Genomic DNA, 22,688 nt, shown 5'->3' on the forward strand with positions numbered 1-22,688 from the left:
CAGGAGGTCTAAAAGAACAGCTTAAGAGAGAGGTCCGGCACTCACTACAGAGCACAAAGAAGTGAAAACAAGGTCAGGAAAATAAACTGTGCAGATCAAGTCCCATAATTTGCATAGAACTAGAGATCAAAAATAGACAGTTGGTTCTAGGTATTCAGGGAGGAACCTAGGATGACTGGTCAGAAACTAGACCCAGAGTTACAAAAGAGTGGGAGTCAAAAACCCACCCAAAATAACTACATTTCAGCAAGCAAAACCCAGACAAGATAGATTAGCCAGGACCCTGTAGAATGGAATTATTGAGTTCCAACCCTGGAGATGTAAATAAAATCATTGAGCTGATAATTATGTGCAGTTGGTATGTACATGAAGCTTTACCTGAATCCACATATGGGCAGCTTAGTTAACAAGGGGAAGAGAAGCAAGTTGGGCTTAAAGTTAACCCATGATCCTCTGAAATATGCAACCTGCCCAGAAGCAGAACTGAGACCAGGAAAAACACAACGGTCTGATGGGAAGGCTCACCTACGAGCAAAGATGGGTCAGGAAAGGACTAGATCATTTCTACCACAGAGACTGAGCTGTTCAATGAGATTTAAATGGACACCAAATTTTACATATCTTTTTTATGATTCAACTATTTATAAATATTAATAGTGCTAAAAATCAGATGTTATAAAATGCTGAAATGAGAACTACACCAAAGGTAAAAACCATTGACTGATAGTCTGATAACCCCATGAGTGTGACCTTAAACACATAAAAGGCCATATCAATTCTTATAGCTCTACCATATTAGTAGTAGGTATTTATGAAATGGAAGTGTATTGTCTATTTCTCATCTGCAATTAAAGCAGTTAAAAAAAGAACATTGATTATCTCCAGATTTTATGAAGAACTTGTTTTCACAAGTCTCCAAATCGAAAATCTCTAGAGAGAAAGAGCACAGTTAGGCCCAGCATACCTTGTGAAGGCAGACAGGGATCATGCACAGCTGTTGAGTACGGTCCACACTGGAGTGACAAGGGTGGACCAGGTCACTGCCTTCAACCTTGCCTTTGTTGAAAGTTGGCTTCACTGAGGACTCACACTCCCAGAGCTCAAACAGACAGAAGGAAAATGTGCTTAAATTGTTTCACTGCTTTCCCTCTCCTTTCTCAATGCCTCTTTCCATCCCCAAGACTTCTGGGCTTGTCTCTAGGCTCCTCTTCCTCTAGCAAGGTATTTCTTGTTAGAGCTTCTCCCAAGAATTGAATCCTACAAAATGCAGGGTTTAGTTCTGAAGTTTTGTACAGATCTCTATGTGTTGCCCACTTACAAATATGACCATTGTCTGGGGTGCCTAGGTTGTCTTTGACCAATCAATGCCTTGGTATTGACTGTTTCTTCCTGCACCCATGCACCTCCACCCTATCACTAGTCTCAGTCACCTGATCAGCTGCTCACTAGTCTACATTCACATCCACAAAGCACCCACCCAGCCTCTTTTACAGGACAGGTCCCTCTAGAATAATTTTACTTCTATTTTCTCCAAGACGAGTGTGCACATCCTTAACTTACTCTCTTAATAAGGGTAACAATATTACGTGGAGTCGTACCTAGTGTCAAGGTCTACAGCCATGGGCTATTTGAAAAGAAGGTTGCTAAGACAACCACTTAAGATTTCCAGATCTCTCCAGATATATTTATTATGAAAATAAAGACTATAGAAGAGAGGTTGGGAATGATTTTGTCCCCTCTACAAACCACTGAGCAAACATTTCTGAGTGTACAGAGGAGAGCTGAGCTCATTACAGAGTGAAATAGAAACCACCTACAGCTAATGGTAAAACTAATGAATTATGAAGTCACTTCGCCGTCATTTCCTTCAGGTGTAAAATGAGGAAGTTGGGCTAGGTCATCTCTAAGGCCTCCTTAAGCTCTAAAAATCTATGATCTGTAGAGTGCCTCCATTTAAATTGACATTTAATGTTAAACATCCAAAAACTTATTGACAACAGGATGTACTTTCTGTGGATACCAATATAGAACTAGTATGCTAAAACATGAGGTTTTAAAAGAAGGTGGAAGGCAGATGCTTAAGAACTTAAATACCTTAATAATTTGTGGAGTACCCATGAGGTCTGAATAATAAGGCACTGGAATCCACAAAGCATTTGACAAATTCAAATTCATAACCATTTGTTTATTAGCGTATTTCCAGAGTCCAAAGTGTGGCAAAGGCTATAAATGAAATATTATATAGGAATGCACTATTTATTGTCATTCAGAAAATGATACCATGGAATAAGAAATTTTAAGAAATATCTTTGGTCATTTTATTTTATTTTTAAGATTTTATGTATTTTTCATTTTTCCTTCTTCTCCCCAAGGCCCAATAGTACATAGTTGTATATTTTTCTAGTTGTGAGTCCTTCTAGTTGTGGCATGTGGGCCACCGCCTCAGCATGGCTTTATGAGTGGTGCTAGGTCCACGCCCAGGATCCAAACCAGTGAAACCCTGGGGTGCCAAAGTAGAGTGCACGAACTTAACCACGCAGCCACAAGGCAGGCCCCATCTTTCGTCCTTTTAAAATCTATGGCCAGAAAGGCAACTGGGCAATGTGAGTAGGACAGGAAGGACACAATACTCCATCTCCCTGGTCATAACTGAATGGCCCCAATTTCCAGTCATTCATGAATTCAGGAACGTGGTCCTCCTTTTCAAACTGTCTTAATAGTTATGAGTGACTTGTTTTCAATATAAATGCTTAAAGTGTTTTTCTATCAGATTAGTTCATTATGGAATAATGTACAACAATTTCATGCATAATTTGCACTTTTATAGCTGAAACATCAAGGAGAAACGTTATCGTTAAATGTTGATTTATGATGAAAAACAAAATTTGTTTTGAATTCAAGCTCAGGCCCATGTTCATCCGGCCAGAAGAACTGAGAATTCTGCAGAGATATCATGTGCCTTCCCCAAGGGACCTTCTCTTCCCCACATGACTCCCCACTCCTGCCTGCTGGCTGCTGCTTGCAGCAGAATTTCTAGGCATAGAAGATTGCTTCTCTCCTTGTAAAAACAGAAGTTTCACTCTAAAATAGGGGCCAGCAAACTATGACCGGCAGGCCACATCATCCCACTGCCTGTTCTGGTATAGCTGTTGAGCTAAGAATGGTTATTACATTTGCCAATGGTTGATAGAAAGGAAAAGGAAGAAAAATATTTCAAGACGTGAAAATTATATGAAATTCTAATTTCAATGCCCACGAAATGATGTTTGGAACACAGCCAGACTCATTTCTTTACGTATTGTCTATGGCTTCTTTCAGGCTTAACATAAAGTAAAACATTGCAACAGAAACCATACAGCTCACAAGCTGTATTTACTCGGGCCCTTTAGGGGAAAAGTTTGCCGACCTCTGCCCCAAAACATCTAGAAAACTGCCTTGTTGCCCCATAGACAGAGCAACAATATTCTACCCAGCAAATGCAACTACCTTCTGCTTCTCCTGCCTAATGGAAAGTCAAACCTCAAGGTCAACACTGCTTTAACACAGAAGACCTCTACAAAAATACTTTCACTTTGCTTTCTCAAACTTCTGCCACAGTTCTTCAGGCTCAGTCACTTGCTTAAAACCAGTGTCTCTCCTTTTCTCCCTGGCTCCTTCCTTCAAGGGAGCCCCCCATCCTGATTACCCTATTTAATCAGCCCTGTTCTTCTCTGTCCCCAAAGCCAATCAGGATTTCTTCACAGCACTAACTGCAATGAGCATTATTCTTCTATTTGTCTGTCTCTCCCACTAGAAAGTAAAAATTCAGTGAGACTGGAGGCTATACGTATTCTGTTCACCATAGTATAGTGCTGTTTCAAAAGTATTTAGTGCGCTTGGTAGTAAGTATTCTAACACATGGAAGCTGCATAATAAATACCAAATGATGGACTGACTGACTGAAGGAAAAAATAAGTGAATAAGCGAGTAAGTTAAGGCTATAAGAACAAAGAAGGAAAAGGGTAAAGAAATTATTTTTTGAAAGCACATTTTTTTCCCTAAAAAAAGGTCTATTTTATTTGAAAACTAAGGCTAGAACATACGGAGCATTGACCACATATGAGACACTGTGCTCAGTTCTTTACCTCCCTGCGGCAGCTATAATGAATTACCACAAAGTGACGGACTTAACACAACATAAATGTATCTTCCCATGTTCCGGAGGCCTGAAGTCTGAAATCAAGATGTCCACAGGGCTACACTCCTTCCAAAATCTCTAGGGGAGCTTCCGTTGCTTGTCTCTTCCAGCTTCTGGAGGATGATGGCATTCCTTACTTTGTGGCTGCGTCACTTCAATCTTTGCTTCTGTCTTCACATGGTTTCTTCTGTGTCTCTGTGCCTTTTCCTCCTCTGTCTCTTATACGGACACTTCCCAGAGGATTTAGCCCCTGCTGGGTTAATCTAGGATGATCTCATCTCAGATCCTTAACTTAATTCCATCTGCAAAGACTCTTGTTACAAATGAGGTCACAGTCACAGGTCCCAGGGATTAAGACATGGACGTATCTTTTGGGAGCTGCTACTCAACCCCCTACACTTAGCATCAAGATATTAGTGCGTTATGATTTTATTTAAGCCTTCCAAGAGCCTTGACAGGTATGCCACTTCTCAGATAAGAAAACTCTCATAATAAAGTGAAAAGGCTAGCATTTGAAACTCAGTCTCTCAGGATTTAACTGCCCTTAACTACTATGGAATTTTCCATACAAAGCACACAGGGTCACCTACTGAATTGCCTAACCTGCAGGCAGAATGCACCAGAGTTCCAAGCCAACAGAAAATTCCTTCTGTTTCTCTTCACCTGTTTATGTATCCATATGGTCCAACTGGAGTGCAGAAATGGACGCTATTTCACAGGTCACCAGGAAAGTCCCAATTGCCCTTAGTGCTAATCTGACACTATCGCCACCCTCTCTAAAATTAAGTTCCTGTTTGTCTTAGTAAGTTTTGCTTGATGCTTTATAACATTCATGGCAAATTAAATTCACCGTGTATCCACCACTGGTAAGCAGTATATATAAGAAATTCTAAAGAAAATATTTTGTTTACTTTAGGATCTTATGAAAGTATGGATTTTTTTCTTTTTTTTTTTTCTTTTTTTTTTTGCTGAGGAAGAGTCACACTGAGCTAACATCTATGCCAATCTTCCTCTGATTTTTTAGTATGTGGGCCACCCCACAGCATGGCTCCTAACAGAGCAGTGTAGGTCCACGCTGGGAACTGAACCCAGGCCACCAAATCAGAGCATGCTGAACTTAACCACTAGGCCACCAGGGCTGGCCTAGGATTACTTTTTTTTTAATTGGGATTCAAGTGACACTAGAGCATCTCAAATGGTGACAAGGAGGCAGGACATAATGAAGTAATTCTTCTCTGGTCACTTTGAATTAGACATGCCAGTGACCCTCTGGTGAATATAAACTGTGCATTTCTCCATCCTCCAAATTGCTTGGCTCAAAACTCACATAAAGTTAGTTCCCTATGAAAAGGCCCCTCCTAGTGGCCTGAGAGAATTCATGGACTTCCAAAAGTAAACAATGTGCTCATTTCTGCAGCTGGATCAGAACTGTTACATATCATGCCAACTCAAAGGGAAAACACAGCCAAGGAAATGGAAGGGTCAAAAGCCAGCCACCTGGAAATTTATGTCAGTTTTTATGCTTAGACCCCTTCACTGCAAACAAATATCACACTTTAATACCACTGCACAGTAAAGGAAAACCTTTGGCTTGTGTGCTTGTGCAAAAGGCAGGATGAAAAAGCAGTACTCACGTGAGAGTCAGAACCTATCCTTCACTTTGGTGAAGAATAAAAGGCTTTTATGCTCAGACTGACGCTACCGATAGGAAACCGACAACTGGCAACCTCTGTTTTACCTAATTGTTTCATAGTTTTTATATCATTTAATCCTCACAACTATGCTTGAAAGTAGGCAAAATGCCCTCATTCTAGAGTTAAGGAGATTAGAAAACCTATTGACTTACCAAAGGTCATGCAGTTTATAAGTAGCAATGTAGGGTAAGCCAAAGAGATTCCCAAACACCAAGCTTATCTAAACCAACTTCTTTCCTGCTCCTGCCAGCATATCTAAACATAAGTTTTTAAAATGATGACACGCTAAATCTTGCAATCAAGTCATTATAGCATTCCTGTAAGTCTGCAAGTGACATGCTGTTTTCACTAAAGACAACCAGGATATGACATTGTCTCCTTCTATTACGCCCAGCCAGCAGACTGACTGTGAAATACCCACTGCTGTGATCGGTTTAGCAAGGTCAGCTGCTTGATTGCTATGAATAATTGGATGCCATTAATAATGGTCAGCTCCAGGATATAGGAAGGTGGTCAAGCGTGGTAATTGTATTTTGAATTCCAGCAGATTATTTCCTAGGGAGCAGGAAGACAACCACTCTACGGGATATAGTTTTTCTAAATACAATAGAGTAATTGCTTCCCTAGAGGTGAAGGGGACAAGTCAAGGGCTCCCTTAATAACATGTGTGACCACCTCTAGAAGGAAACAAGGAGGTCAAGGTTTTGCAAGATATGGCTAATACTGGGAGGCCTGACCATTGGTAAATGTCTTCAGTAGTTGACTTTCTTATTCCCTCATTCAGATTAGCACCAGAGCTGTATGTGTTGGTGGTGGGGAGGATCACTATTTAAATTTGGAAGCACCAGTGAGGTCAAATCAATGGCTAATTAGGTAATCTAATCCAGGAGCTATTCATCTGAAAAGGTCAAGAATAAATCTTTTGCTGTTTAATGTGTGTTAAATGTCCACACTATATTAAAGGCTCTAAATACTGCAGAATAATTATATGGAGCAACATTATTATTTTTTTTTAAAAGCCTGTCAAAGATTGAAGGCTTTTAAAAAGAATCATCCAGAACATAATAATAAAAATGAGAAACCAAAGAGATTCAAAAAAGGCTCATTTTACAATTATGCAAAAGGAAGAAACTGAAAATGATTTTAAAGGTTGATAACAGCCTAGGGTTTGGGTAGTAAATAGACTAAAGAGAAAAAAAATCATAGAAAAATATAATAATTCAATAGCAGCAAGGCATGCTTTATTTCAACACCCATTAGCTATCAGTTTCAGTCTTTTAATATGGAAATTGTTTCTTAAATTGGCCAGCAATGTGAGCAAACAAAATTAAACTGAAAAGTCATCATAGCAGAGGTACAAGTGAAGGAAACATGGACACAAGTGTGTGGTCATGATACAACTGCTTGAAATAGTAAATATTCAGCATGTACTTCAATTCTTGTCAGCTTTTCCAGCATTTGGAGGTACTAGGAGTTGAACCATTTGGGCCATTTTGTTCAAGGTATTCAGTGTTCAGATCAACTCGGAAATGAAAGTGCAAACAAATGGATCATAGACATAATACAAAAGCCAGAACTGTAAAACTTCCATAAGAAAACATAAAGTGTAAGTCCTCGTGACCTTGGGTTAGGCAATGGTTTCTTATATAGGATACCAAAAGACAGGCAACAAAAGAAAAAATGTATAAACTGACCACATGAAAATTAAAAACTTTTGCGCTGCAAATGATACCATCAAGAAAGTGAAAAGAGGGGCCGGCCCAGTGGCACAGCGGTTAAGTGCGCATGTTCTGCTTCTCAGCAGCCCAGGGTTCACCAGTTTGGATCCCGGGTGCAGACATGGCACTGCTTGGCAAAAAGCCATGCTGTGGTAGGTGTCCCACATTTAAAGTAGAGGAAGATGGGCATGGATGTTAGCTCAGAGCCACTCCTCCTCAGCAAAAAAGAGGAGGATTGGCAGTAGTTAGTGCAGAGCTAATCTTCCTCAAAAGAAAAAAGAAAAAGAAAAAGAAAGTGAAAAGACAACCCACAGAATGGGAGAAAATATCTGCAAATCATACATGTGAAAATAATTTGTATCTCAATACAAATAGCCAAAAAGCAGAAATAACCCAAATGTCCATCAACTGATGAATGGATAAACGAAAAATGAAGCGTGATATTATCCATACAAAGGAATATTATTCTGCCATAAAAAAGAATGAGGTATTGTCACATGCTACAACATGTTTGACCCTTGAAAACATTATGCTAAGTGAAAGAGACCAGTCATGAAATGCCTCATATTGTTCAAGTCTATTTATGAGAAATGTCCAGAATACGAAAATTTATAGAGACAGATGGTAGATTAGGGGTTGCTTAGGGCTGGGAGGAAAAAGACAGGCAGGAAATGGGGATTGAATGCTAACGGCTATAGGGTTTCCTTTGGAGGGTATGAAAATGCTCTAAAATTAGATTATGGTGATGGTTACACAACCCTATGAACATACTAAAAATCCATTAAACTGTACATTTTAAGTGGATGAATTGTAAGGATGCAAATACTATCTCAATAAACCCAAAGCTGTTTTTTAAAAAAATCAAAACAAATAACAATAGGTATATGCTGTTCCCTTGGTGACAAAATCATTTTATTTTTAGACTGGAGCTCCGGAAGGAGAGGAGCTTGCCCAACGCCCCACACTGAGCCAGTAGCTAAGCAGGATCCCTAAGAGTTCTAATTCAAAAGATTCCCTAGGTCCCAGTGCCATTCAGAAATTTCCTACCCTTTCTGGTCTATCTTATTTTTGGGGGGAGGGGGATATCTTTTCCCCTCAGTGACAGTAGCCTTGCTGACTGATGCATTTATCCAGAAGCATTTCCATCAGCTGATGTAAACTGAGGGCACTATAACCCAGAGGAAGTAGGCAATATCAATCCAGCAGGAGTCTATTTTCCTAGACAACAATAAAAACTACTAAAGGGTCTCCAAACCTGGGCAAGGTCTAAATAGTTCCCTGAAAGGAGCCTCAGATGGAAGCTTGCAAGGTTTTGGGTCATGATAAAATTATATAAATAGGTGACGGTCAGTTCATAGAATTCAGGACCCAGAACCCAGATTTTGCAGTCCTTAATTATGCCTCACAGGCCAAGCAGGAGACTGAAACCAGAGTACAGAGGGTCAGCTCTTTGACTTTAGCTCTTAAATTAATGCCTTTTCCCCCTAGGGAACAACTATTTCCTTCAAGAGCCACCTTTAAACCCATACAAGGCTAGGTCAGCAAAAACGGAAGGAAAGATCCTCAACAGTTGCAATATGTCTAGAACCTTCAAGCATCTTATTTCAAAATCAGAAGACTGATAAAATGCCTTAGATACCACTGGTTTTGTCATTTACACAATGGAAAAAATGAATACCACCTACTTAGAGAACTGAGTGGAAATGTGGTACAAGCCCAAGTGAGAAAGAGTAGCAGAGATATCTGTGGCTCTGTCTGTGTGTGTGCATGCACACATGTGTGCATGCAGCTTACACACTTGGGAAGGAGGATAGTGAAGGGGTTCAGGGAGAGCTAAGGCTGAACATCAGGGCCTGAGAGCATTTTACAGATTTTCTAGAACAGATCAGAGATGATACGAAAGTTCCTTATGCTTGAAGAAGAAACCTACAAGACATGGAAGAATGGAAATCATATCTTTGGTCTCACTACAGCACTCCAGGCTTACAAAGAAATTTAATAATTACAGAAAATTCAGGATTTTTTTGTTCTTATGCTAGTTCTTTTATTTGTAATAAATTTGCCATTTTCAAGTTCCTATTGCCCTTGTTTTCTTCTACTTCTACTTGAATTACTTTTATTCCTTTTCATAAAATAGAAATGTATGTTGAAGAGAGCAGTGGCAAGCCTTGAGGCAGAGTAAATTGACCAGTAACATTTCCCTTTGGTGAGTCTGTAGCCAGCTTTTCAACCACTGCAAACTCACCTGCATGCGAGGAGGAGAAAAGGTGAGGGCTGAGGTCAATGGCATATAGAGCTCCATGTTTTATTCATCTTTCCGGAGAGCTGTGGATATTAGCTAATTACCCTACACTGTGCATCTGTAGGATGAAGAAGAATAATCCATCTGTGCTCTATTTTAAGAAAAACTAAAACTGATTTGTAAAAATCAAACTTTATCAAAAGTATAAATAATGAAATGAATCCAAAAACCTATTCATAGAAGGATTCAAGATAAGCTAACATTTTAAAAAGAATGCTCCTCTGGTGCATTTAACATATGACTTCATTGATAAAACTTGAATTACTCTTTTACCAAAACCTATTATTAAAAATCCAAATCTATAAAGGCAGATGCATTAGGGGGTTAGTGGTTAAATTTATAAAAAGCTTCCTTAAATAGCAAGTCACCTCCACATCCCACCTCCATGTACTAAAAATATGATTTTTTTTTTTTAAGATTTTATTTTTTTTCCTTTTTCTCCCCAAAGCCCCCTGGTACACAGTTGTATATTCTTCGTTGTGGGTCCTTCTAGTTGTGGCATATGGGACGCTGCCCCAGCGTGGCTTGATGAGCAGTGCCATGTCCGCGCTCAGGACCTGAACCAATGAAACACTGGGCCACCTGCAGCGGAGCACGCGAACTTAACCACTCGGCCACGGGGCCAGCCCAAAATATGATTTGATTTGCCAGCAATTGATTAAATGCAAATTCAGGGAAACACAGCAACTGTTAGAGCTAAATATGCCTGTATTTGTCTTGCTGTTTCTGTGGGTAAATAGGAAAATTGAAGATCTGAGTAATTAAGTACTCATTCTCAGATTAAAGTTTATAATTCTCTGAGTTTCTTATCTATAAAATTTGTCTGTCTATAATATTAATACAAAAATAGACATAAATTACTCATGCTGATGGAAGAAGCAGAGAAACATGATACCAAATAGTGTTTAGCATGTCATGTTTAGTATGTCAATACCAAATAGTAGAGAGTTCCAAAATTATTTCATCTTAGCTTTTGGCTATATTTTATTTGCTTTAACAATACAAAGACAGGTATTTGAAATCTAATTTCTCATGCACATAAATTGAGATTCAGTAATATTAAGCAGAATGTCTATGAGAAGTAAATCCAGGAACAGAACCCCAACACATGCTATAATCTGGGGGGAATTCTTGAGAAAATATCATGCAGGGTGACAAAAGGCAAGTCCTCTGATTTTAACCGATCTAAGCAAAATGAAATAAAAGATTTTAGGGGCAGGGTACTGATGTTTTTCAAACAAATTAATTTCTTTTTTAAAATGTAACCTCAAAAAGTATCTGTACCTTCAGCATTCCTTTGATCAGCCTGGGACTGATTTTTACAAGGACTAAAGAGGAGTTCCTCGGCCAGCTTGCATTTCTGCCGTTGGAGGAAAACATGACAGACCTGCTCTGTCCAGTCTACAAGGCCCCAGCTACTGGGTAGCCCCCAAGGAGATCATGGCCAGAGTGTTTAGAAACTTGTGCAAGTATCATCATCCCCCAAAACAAACTTTAAATTCAAGAAGAGAAATGTATAATATAAAGTCTGTTAAGATGGATAATCAGAAGTCCAGAGAACTTGAGCCTTGTGGCAACAGGGCTGAATGTTTGACTGAAAAGAAAGCAATGTAACCAATTTTAAACTGAATATATGGCCATATTCCAGATAATCCCAAGGCAGACAAAACACTGAGCTTCATATAAAAGTCTGATCTTGGCTAAGAACTTTGTCTTATTAATACACTCCCTGTCTAATAATCAAGTCTGACAAGGCCAGGTAAAAGGGAATGTATTTCTTGATAAAATAGGACCATGGGACTAAATAACACAAGGGAATAGAATTGCTTCTAACAATCTATTTAAAGATTCCATTAAGCAATGCTTCGTTCATTTGGAATCTTGATAATGGAGCTACATATGAATTCCACATGAATATGGAATGATTAAAAACAATGGTCTCAGACAATGAGTATTAAGGCAGGTTATGCTTGTGCAAAACAGATAAGGGAACTTGGGTGAAACCAAAACACTGAGATTGAATATACATATTGGGTATTCTATGAGAGGAAGGCTATGATTGAATGGAGATTTTAAAAACAAAACAGTGCTATGAATAGGGACAGTCATGCATGTAATTTTTGTCAAGACAAATTGGCTGATTAAAGCTGTTAGATATTGTGATAATACAAAAGGGGAGCTGGTGAGAAAATTCACTAAGCTCAAATGAATAATAAAACTGAAAATGGACAAAGATTATAACATCACTTCAAAAAATGGAGCTAATAATAATGCTCTTTGTGTCCGTAGCATCTTTTATCTTAGCAGTTCAGAGCATTTCACAGAATCACTGAATCATGACTTTTACGGTTGAAAGTGACTAAAAAGATAATCTAGTCCAAATACATATCCAGGCTTCTGTCTCTTCTACAACATCTCCCACACACAATCATACAACCTATTTGAACCCTCCAGTAATCTCATTTCCTCCTGAGTACACCATTTCAGATCCATATAATGAAAATCCAGAATATTCATATTTGTCATTTTCTGTGCATTGAAGCATATAGCAAAATTTCTCATCAGGCAGAGCTGCAAGTTGGTAGAGGAGGAGAAGACTACAGAATTTTGTAAGGTAGAAAATAAGTATGTGGTAACTGACCTTCCCCACCTTAGGAAGTTCGGAATCTAAGTCTCTTAGATGTTAGAGGATTGAGAGCCAAAAGAAAGGAAGATCATTCTTCCCTCAGGATCTGGGAAAGGCTCAGGAATTATAATGCCTCTGAAAGTGGGGTACAGATTGTGGTTATAAAGCTGGGGAGGGTGAGGGCGGGGGGAGCCAAACCTTCAGAACCCATTCGCATCCTGTACAGCTAAACAATGGTCCCACATGGCAGGGGATTCATGCATTCAAAATTGTACTGAGTGCCTACTGTGTGCCAGGCATTTTTCTAGGAACTGTCACTACTGCAGTGAACAAAACACATAAATCTCTGCCCTCATAGAGCTCTTATTCTGAGATAGGCAGCAGGAAATAAATAAATAAATAATGTCATATGGAGATAAATGACAGGAGAAAAAATAAAGCAGGAATGAAAGACAGGAGGGCAAAGGGGAAGGAGGCCATTTCAAATAGGGTGGGCAGAAAAGGTTTTCCTGAGGGTGACGGTTGAGCAGAGACCTGAGGAAGGTGAGGAGAATATTGGGAACGTTTCAGGCAGTGGGAAGAGCAAATGTAAAGGCTTGAATGAGGAGCGTCCTTGTGGACGGAGCAGGGAGACTCTCCCCATGAGGAGACTAAGTTTGTTCAGGTAGAATGAGTAGGGTGGGGAATGACAGGAAACTGGGTCTAGGGTTAACGCAGGGGCGGAAGAGGGAGAACAGGTGGAGCAGAGGGGCCGCGCGGGCAAAGGCCTTGACAGAGAATTTAGCTGGAGAACAGTGAACAAGGGACAGGGGAGAAGGGAAGGAGGTCTGAAGGACGGCCAGAGCCAGAGCACGGATGGCCTTCTCCATCTTGAAAGAGTTTGACTTTACTCTGCTTGTCGTGAGAAACTACTGCAGGCTTTAACAGAAGCTGCTCTGCATTCCCTTCTGTAAACCCATCAAAGCAAGCCCTGAAGTAAGATGCTCTCTTTAAGCTCCAGGACCCATAACACCAACCAACCTTGGCTTTTTAGGCCTAGATTCTGTCTCTCCCACTTGAGCCCCCTTGTCAGCAGTCCCTCCGTGAGGCCTCATTCCTTCGTGCATGAGACAGTTGGAGGTGTACTCTGATGTCCTAGGCAGCAATCAGGCCACCCATTCTGGCAGTGCCTCTGCATGTCCCATCTAACATCATTAAACATCTCCCAAAATGAATATTTGTTACTTCATGTCTAATATTATGTGGGTTGCAATGGCCTGATATTTACAAATGAAAACTGGCCCAGGGCAAAAATCATCCCAATAGGTAACAAAGAAAAGTTAATTTCATTTCTTTTTAAGTATCTTGATAAGTGAATGAAAGTGTTCCGGTTTGGGAGGCTGCCATTGGAGCCACTCTGGTGCCATTACGGTGTACATGTGGGAATTACTTCAGCTCTCAGTTGTCCTGCAGGGGGTCTCTTCTAAGGCCAGGAATATGGGTCAAAGGGGAAGCAGGGCAGTTCCAGGAGACTTTATGGATTTCCAGCTTTAATGCAGGTGATTCTGATAATATCCAGTTCTTTACCCATTACTCCAGCATACCATCAGAATACTTAAAGCTCTCAGCCTTCCTCAAAATCGTCCTATTTCCTCAGGGATGTTTTAAACTTTATAGAAAGAACCCAGAACCAGAGTGCATCCTACCAATGTGGGGATGGGTAGGTTGGCCACTACCTCCCTCACGGACATCCAAGAGCAGAGCTTCTTAACTCTTAAACTGAGGTCAGTGAACAGGACACAGAGGGTCTGTGACCTCAAATGGCTAAAAAAAAATTAAATCTTTATTTTTCATAATGTCTGACTGAAATTTGGCTTGTTTTATTTAATTATGAATTAGCAAAAACTACAGTGAAATCAATAGTACCTGTTATTTTGTCACCGACAGAAATCATATTTTTGTGTCAATATAATTGGGTTCCTTTGTAGCTCTATGTATTTTAACTTACACTTCACCTGCCCTCCAAGGTGAACATGGTACACAGGGGTGTGTGGCACCAAAAGAAGAAGAAGAGGAAGAAGATGGAGAAAACCAGACAGAGAGGCTCAGAGGCTCTCTTCAGGGCTATGGACTTTGGAAGTAACTTGCACAGATTAGAATAGCGTCCTGCAGGAAAAGGAAGAACAAACATTCAGATATTCACAATGATGATCCTCATAAAATAGCACTTGATTAATGTCGTGCTGCTACCAGGAACCAGAGAACTCGGCTAGAAGGCTGTGCCGCCTGATGCAGCCTACATCAAGAGAGGGGTGTAACAAAGGCTTGGGCTCTTGGCATCATAGACACATCAGTGAACAGGTCCAAATGAGCATATGCTATCAGTCTCCCCCATCCCTGCCATCATGTACCCCATTGTTCATTTGCTATCTCTGTATATTAAATCAGAATTATCTCCTCTATGCCTTCAAAACCTGCTACCATCTACAGCAGTGCTTGGCTGCCTCTAACTTCTGGGTTTTTTCATCCTATCCCCATTACTCCTTTGATCTCCCAGGTTTCCTGCCTTGTACCTCTGGTTATTTCTTATTCTCCAAGCCTCGCCCATGGGTGATGCTTATAGCCATCAGCTCGTCTGTGGAAGCACTCTACATTAACAGCTACAGATGTCCCTAAACCACACCAGCTGTCCTGCAACAGGTGGCATCAGAGCACAGAGATGAGGAGTGCCAGCAGACAGAGGCAGCGTAGCCCCTTCTCCGGGAATCCTATGGTGGGTGAGTCTGGCTCACAGCAACTACCTCAGGCAAGCAGCAAATATCTGCCAGTCTCCCATTTATATTCTGAATTCATATTTCCCTCCCATTTTAGCTTATAAATTTTGATAACTGGAGGAATTTATAAGCAGACAATGAAATCAGTGCCCAGAAAATATAATTGGAACAGGCTAAATTTGCATGGAGACAAGAGTACCTATTGACAGAAAATATAGAGTGCCTCCCTTATCAGAAAGGAAGAAAGAAGGGTGGACAGAAGGAGGGAAGGAAAACACTAAGGAAGAAAGGAAGCTGCAAATCACTTCTCATTGGAACATCATCTAGGTTATCTGAACAATAGAGAAACAAGATAGGCAATGACAGACAGGTGGCTGAGCTTCTTGACATACTAGACATGAGTAGGATGCAAGAAAAGCTTAAATAGATCTGTATTCATATAAATATTCTAATTTTCTGGTACAGCAGTTCTTCAAATGCTAATTTTAAATTGACCGCTCCGCAGAATATGTTGCCCCTTTCAACCTAACAGGAAGATACTCATGGTAGGGAGAGACTCAAAATAATAATTGCTGAAAATGCTATGTGTATACTGCAAAATGATTATTTACAAATACCACTCAGATCAAATTATTCTCCCACATAACATCTTCCAAGAAAGTCACATTGCACTCAGAATTCATGCAAACCTCTTTCCCACACTGTACCAGACCTTCTGTGATCTGGCCTTTGTGGACTTCTCCCATCTCATTTCAGGCCACAGTCCTTCTTGCTCACTGCATCTAGCTACACTGGCCTTCTTTTTGTTCCTCAGACCAATCACTTGTTCCCACTCTTCCTCTGCTTGGATTAACTCCCAAGTTTTTCCATGACTAACTCCTTCTGTGATGGTTTATGTGCATCAACTTGACTGGGTGAAGGGATGCCCAGATAGCTGGTAGAACATTATTTCTGGATGTGCCTACGACGATGTTTCTGGAAGAGGTTAGCGTTTGAGTTGAGTGACTGAGTAAAGAAGCTCACCTTCACCAATGCAGGTGGGCATCAGCCAGTCCACTAAGGGCCTGAAGAGAATAAAAAGGCAGACGAAGGGCGAATTTGCTCTCTCGCCTGAGCTAGCACAACCATCTTATTCTGCACTCAGATGTCAGTGCTCCTGGTTCTCAGACCTTCCGACTCAGACCAGAACTTACACCATTGACTCTCCTGGTTGTCAAGCCTTCAGGTTTGTGCTCAGATTACACCACCAGCTTCCCTGGATCTCTAACTTGCAAATAGAGATTATGAGACTTCTCAGCCTCCATAATCACATGAGACAATCCTTCATAATAAATCTCCTCCAATCTATCTATGTATCTATCTATCTATCTATCTATCCATCCATCCTATTGGTTCTGTTCCCCCGGAGAACCCTGACTAATGCCACTTCTCATCACTCAGGTTTTAGTTTATATGTCACCATAGTAAAGAGGCCTTCCCAGAGCACCAAAGAAAGGCCACCCCACTGCCAGGCCCCCTCTATCCCATTACCTTACTTCATTTTCTTCAGAGCATCACTCTTGTGTGAAATTCTTATTTCTTTGCTTACCTTCCCCTGTCTTCCCTATGAGAGCAAGGGCCTGTCAGTCTGTCCCACTGCCATATCCCAGCCATTAGAAGAGCACCCAGCACAATTAGCACTCAGTACATATTTGTGTGGATCTAGATAATGTTAAATGACTGTACCCACTTGGAATGAGTCAGTAAGCTCACCTGTTTGCCAAGTTCTGAGAGTTGGGTCTTGAACCCGACATGACAGGTCTTCACACAAGTGCTCACAGCCCAGAAGGAATCTCCTTTCTGACTAAAGTATACCAGTAACAGTCAACATATTTTATTTTTACCTTTTAGTTAGGATCATCAGCCATTCCCACCCACCACGGGAGGAGAGAAAGAGGGGAGACGGAATGGAGTCAAATTCTGAACTATGATACAAATACATTAATTTATAGGCGAAATTATTATATGCTAATTTTATACACGAAGAATCAGAAGGTATAACAGAACAGATATGACTTTCAAAGTCAGGCAGACTCAGGATCACACTCCAAATCTTCCATCTCCATTATAGACTGAATTGTGCCCCACTCCAACCCCCCCAACGAATTCAGATGTTGAAGCCCCAACCTCCAATGTAACTGTATTAGGAGACAGGACCTTTAATGAGGTAATTAAGGTTAAATGAGGACATAAGGGGGAGGCTCTAATCCAGTATAACTGCTGTCCCTTTGGGAAGAGAAAGAGACACCAGAGGGCTCTCTCTCTGTATGCATGCACAGAGAAAAGGTCACATGAGGACACAGCGAGAAGGCAGCCATCTGCAAGCCAAGAAGAGAGGTCCCACCAGAAACCAACGCTACTGGCACCTTGGCCTTGGACTTCTGTCCTCCAGAACAGTGAGAAAACCCATTTCTGTTCTCTAAGCCACCCAGTCTGTAGTATTGTGTTACTGCAGCCCAAGCAGACTCATGCAACCTCTAAGCAGTGTGATCTTGCACAAGTTATTAAACTTCCTAAGCTCAAAACCAGGAAAAAGAAGTCAGTTTCCAGGATCGTTGTGAGGCCTTGGGATAGACGGAAGCCCACTGTGGTCTGCCATCCTGGGGATCACCTACTGATCACTGAAGGTGTTTGACTATACAAAGCCAACTGAACACCAAAAACTGTGATTTTATAATAAATGTTAAGTTATTCCCCTAGGTAGCTTGCATCAGCTATCTGGGACTCAGTCTCCTCATATGTAAAAAGGGGAATTGGGCCTGCATTATTTTAAAGGCCCCTCTAGCTCTGAGTCTAGGCTTCTATGGGCTGCTTTAAGTTGAAAGACAAGTCTACCGACACACTGTCTGCGTATATCTGCTTTGGGGATATTTCCAGTAGAAGACAGATCTGTAAAGATTCATTCCTCCTCTCTCTTACCCGACCCCTACGGCCCCCACCTTCTGATCAGTTGAACACATTGACAGTTTCGCCACCCAGAGTTAGCAGTACAATCTGGAGCAATGAAATTGGACAAAGTTTATGTCTTCAAACATCCCCAGTACTTTAGTCTCTCAGTAACACAACCTGTTCTAAAACTTTGGAGTGGAGGGCGATATTAGCATATAACTCTTGGGTTTGTGTTTATTCTCTGATGGGGAATGAAAACTGTCAGTGCTGATAACTATCTTTCATGGCTCAGATCATCATCATTGCACCAGAAAACCTGTTTTGATATAATTTAGCCCACCCCTATGTGAGCTAAATGCCAAGTGCAATTCGAGGTTGATATTGTGTTGAGTCCCGGTGGTGCATGCAAAGAGCCTTAGTGCCTGGGAAAGGCTTACACAGGGTTTATGAGTGCTTACACCTCGATACTGAGTGCATGACAAAAGAGATGGGCTGGATTTGCTGTGTGTGTTCACTAAAATACCCAGAAGGATGTGTTTTTCTCTTTTGAAAAGAAGGGGGTGTTAACTGGGTATTTTATTTTTTCCTGAAATATTTGAAGTTGCATATGAAGCATTCAGTCAGACAACCAAAAGGATTTGTGGCCCTTCTGATAAAGCACAGAATTGTATGCTATGCCCTACGGAAGTCTCTAGTCTTCTCTTGATGTGATCTCAAGTCAAGAGTGTGACAACATGAAAAAGCACCTTTGGTCGCTAACCAAATGTAGTTTCCTATTGCTGAAGCTTCCAGCAGAATGCCCAAAATAGTTCCTTATATTCATTTTGTGCACTTTTCTTAAATCACTTCAACGTGAAGAATGTTTTCTTACTCAACACAAATAAAACCTATGTTACATCACAATTATTGAAATAAAATTTAACTTAAATACTGTAATCCTTGTTTGTCATGTGTGTGTATAGTTCAAAGGTTGTTTATTAAAAACACGCAAGTTTTATTTCTTCTTTTACAAAATGATATTATTTACTAGACACTTTATCTTGAATGACTCTAGAGCAAGAAAAAAGTTTCAATGACATGAAAACTTTAGCTATATATATATGTGTGTATATATATATATATATATATATATATATATACAGTACAGGCATCAAAGTGAGTTTTATTATAGAAAGTAATTCTGTTCATAACACAAAACTTTAAACAGGATAGAAAAGTATAGGGGCCAGCCCGGTGGCACAGCAGTTAAGTGCACACATTCTGCTTTGGTGGCCTGGGGTTCGCTGGTTCAGATCCCGGATGCAGACATGGCACCGCTTGGTAAGCCATGCTGTGGTAGGCGCCCCACATATAAAGTGGAGGAAGATGGGCACGGATGTTAGCTCAGGGCCAGTCTTCCTCAGCAAAAAGAGGAGGATTGGCAGCAGTTAGCTCAGGACTAATCTTCCTCAAAAAAAAAAAAGAAAAGTATAAAATAAAAAGTAAAACTTTATTTCCTCTCCATTTTCTATCTCAACTCTCCAGTAATAACTAGTGTAAACAGTTTTTTGTGTATCCTTTCAGAATTTTTTTCTAAGCAAACACAAGTATGTGTTTACATATGCATATACAAATACACAGGCATAAGAGTGCATATATATGTATGTTTGTATGCATATGTACACATACTACACATATTTTTCTATATTAACTAATGTTAATAAGTATGCAAGAAGCCAATCACATACTGATTTTTTGAGAACTCAGAAATAAAATCTTGCCATTTTGAGATCATGACTGGATTTCTTCATAAGAAAAAAAGTTCAGACATAACAATAGAAACTATAACAATATAATAGCTACTCATTATTTAGTATCTACTATTACCAGTCCAGTGCCTAATACTAACCACACTTATTACATATATTATCTCATTGAAACCTCACAATAAGTGTATGAGATATGTGTTACCCAGATTTTACAGATAAAGAACTAAAGCTTAGTGAGGTTGAATTACTTGTCCTAGATCAAACAATCAGTTAATGGCCTGTGCAAGATTGCAGAGCCAACAATCTTAATTATTATACCTTTTGGTTAGATTTGTAACCTCAAAAACGAATGATAAATAAAACACACATTCCGTGGGAGTATATGAGAAGACCAGAAAACAAACTGTTGGCTGGTTTAGGAGAAAAGAAATTTTGCCCACATAGACGTTCATTAAATAGATGCAAAAAATGCGTTATTTTATAAATTGTAGCATACAATTCCCTCGTGTTCCCCCCATGGGGCAGCAGTGTGGCAAACTGAAAAGCTTTGAACTCAGCAGGCAATGTTTGTTAACTTTGATGATGCTCATTTTTATAATCGCCCCCTCACCCCAACTCACATTTCCCCTTCCTCATTTCCTAATGCATTTCTTCATTCTTTGGGTGAAGACGACCCACCAACGCTTGCTGACACTCTTTCCTCATGCTGCCGTCTCGTCCAGTTCTCATTTGCTGGCAGTCAAGTTATGGAACCTTATCTCTCCACCCCAGCCAGCCCAGCCTCCCCGCCTCACCCTCACACCCTACCCTCACCAGCTTATGAAATGTACTTGTACGTGGCCGCATCCTGTCTACTAGGCAATCTGAAAAACTAAGTCTGTGCAGAAATTCAGGGGTCAGCTACTCCTAAAGGAGGAGGCATTACTTTTGCCTTTTTAAGTAGGCTCCTGAGCTAAACTTAGTTCCGCTGCAACACGTAAGTAACTTGGAAGTCTTCACTCCAGTTTTTACAACAAGAAAAAGTGGACAACATTCTCACCACAGAAAAGAAATGATAATTATGTGATGGGATGGAAGTGTTAGCTAACACTATAGTGGGAATCATTTTCCAACATGTAAGTATATCAAATCAATGTGTTGCACACCTTAAACTTACACAATGTTATATGTCAATGATATCTCAATAAAGCTGGGGAGGGATGGACAAACTGGAAATCAATAACTGTTCTTGGACCCGAGAGAGCTGACATCACAAGGTAAATTGTTACCCCAAAATCTGAAGTAATAGGTACATCCAGAGAGGTGTATCATCTGAGATTTGCTACCTGGAACAGAAGATTCTGGATGCCACGAGTTGTAGGATCATTCACTTGACTAGTAATTTTGACAAGTTGCTGGCGACTGAGTGGGGACTAACAGGAGAGTGGGAAATTCCTGGGGGACACAAAAATAAGGGAGCTCTCTCCATTTTCAAGGGCTTTCCCTCCAGAAACCCCACTGAGATCTCATGGTGAAGATCCAAGAAAAGTATGGCCCTGGCATAGAGAAAGGAAGAATACTCATTGTGACACTATTCCAGATCCTTCTCCAGAACAAAAGCCTACTCTCCAGGGGGAAAGACCACATCAGGGGACAAAACTGAAATCTTATCCCTCCTAGGAGAAGAAAATTCCTCCCCACTCCAGCCTTTCTATCTCACCTAAAGGAGGAGGGGGGACATCTATAATCAACAGGAGACTAGTCTTCATGGAAATAGGGTTAAAACGCTGCAGACAGGAAAAGGGTAGAGGGCAAGGAGGAGGGGAATGCTATAACCATGGAGGAGGGATGAAGATACTTATGAAAGCCACATCTTCAAGACTCAGCCCACTAAAGACTGAGACTTAATCAGAAGTTTATAGAAGGATCCCTCCCCCTACATGTTACCACCATGGCAACAAGCCTCCAGTATAAGAAGGGTGGATGAAAGTTGAAAGAGCTGTCAGACACAGACTCTTTCTCAGAAGCAATACAGAGAGAAGCTCCAAAGCCAAGAGAGGAAATAAAAACAAGGAGACTAGATGAATTTGAAGACTTTTTTACCTGTAATTGCCACACATATTAAAATTAGCCCAATCTAAGCCAGATTAACACAAATCCTCACACTAAAGACCTATTTACCTCAGAAACTAATACACATACAACACATCCAGCTTTCAACAAAAAGTTGCAAAGTATGTCAAAAGATGAGAAAAGACACACTCTGAAGAGGCAAAGCAATCATCAGAACCAGGCTCAGGTATAACACAGATGTTGGAATTATCAAACAAGGACTTCAAAATAACTATGATTAATATGTCAAAGGCTCTAACGGAAAAGGTAGACAACAGACCAGACTGGTAATGTCAGCAAAGACATTAGAACTCAAAGAAAGAGCCAAAAGGTCACACTAGAAATCAAAAACACGGTAATAAAAATGAAGAATGCCTTTCATGAGCTCTTCACTAGTCTCAACACAGCTGAGGAAAGAGTCAGTGAACTTGAAGATATGTTTATAGGAACTTCCTAAACTTAAATACAAAAAGAAAAGGGAATGGGGCGGGGTGGAGAACAAAACATCCAAGAATTGTGGTACATCAAAAGGAAAACACACCTGTAATTGGAAAACCAGAAGGAGAAGAGTGAATAGGGCAGAAGAAATTTGAAGTAATAATGACCAAGAACTTTCTAAAATTAATGACAGACACCAAACCTCTCCCTAGA

This window comes from Equus caballus, chromosome 15, assembly GCF_041296265.1.
Source record: "Equus caballus isolate H_3958 breed thoroughbred chromosome 15, TB-T2T, whole genome shotgun sequence".
NCBI lineage: Eukaryota > Metazoa > Chordata > Mammalia > Perissodactyla > Equidae > Equus > Equus caballus.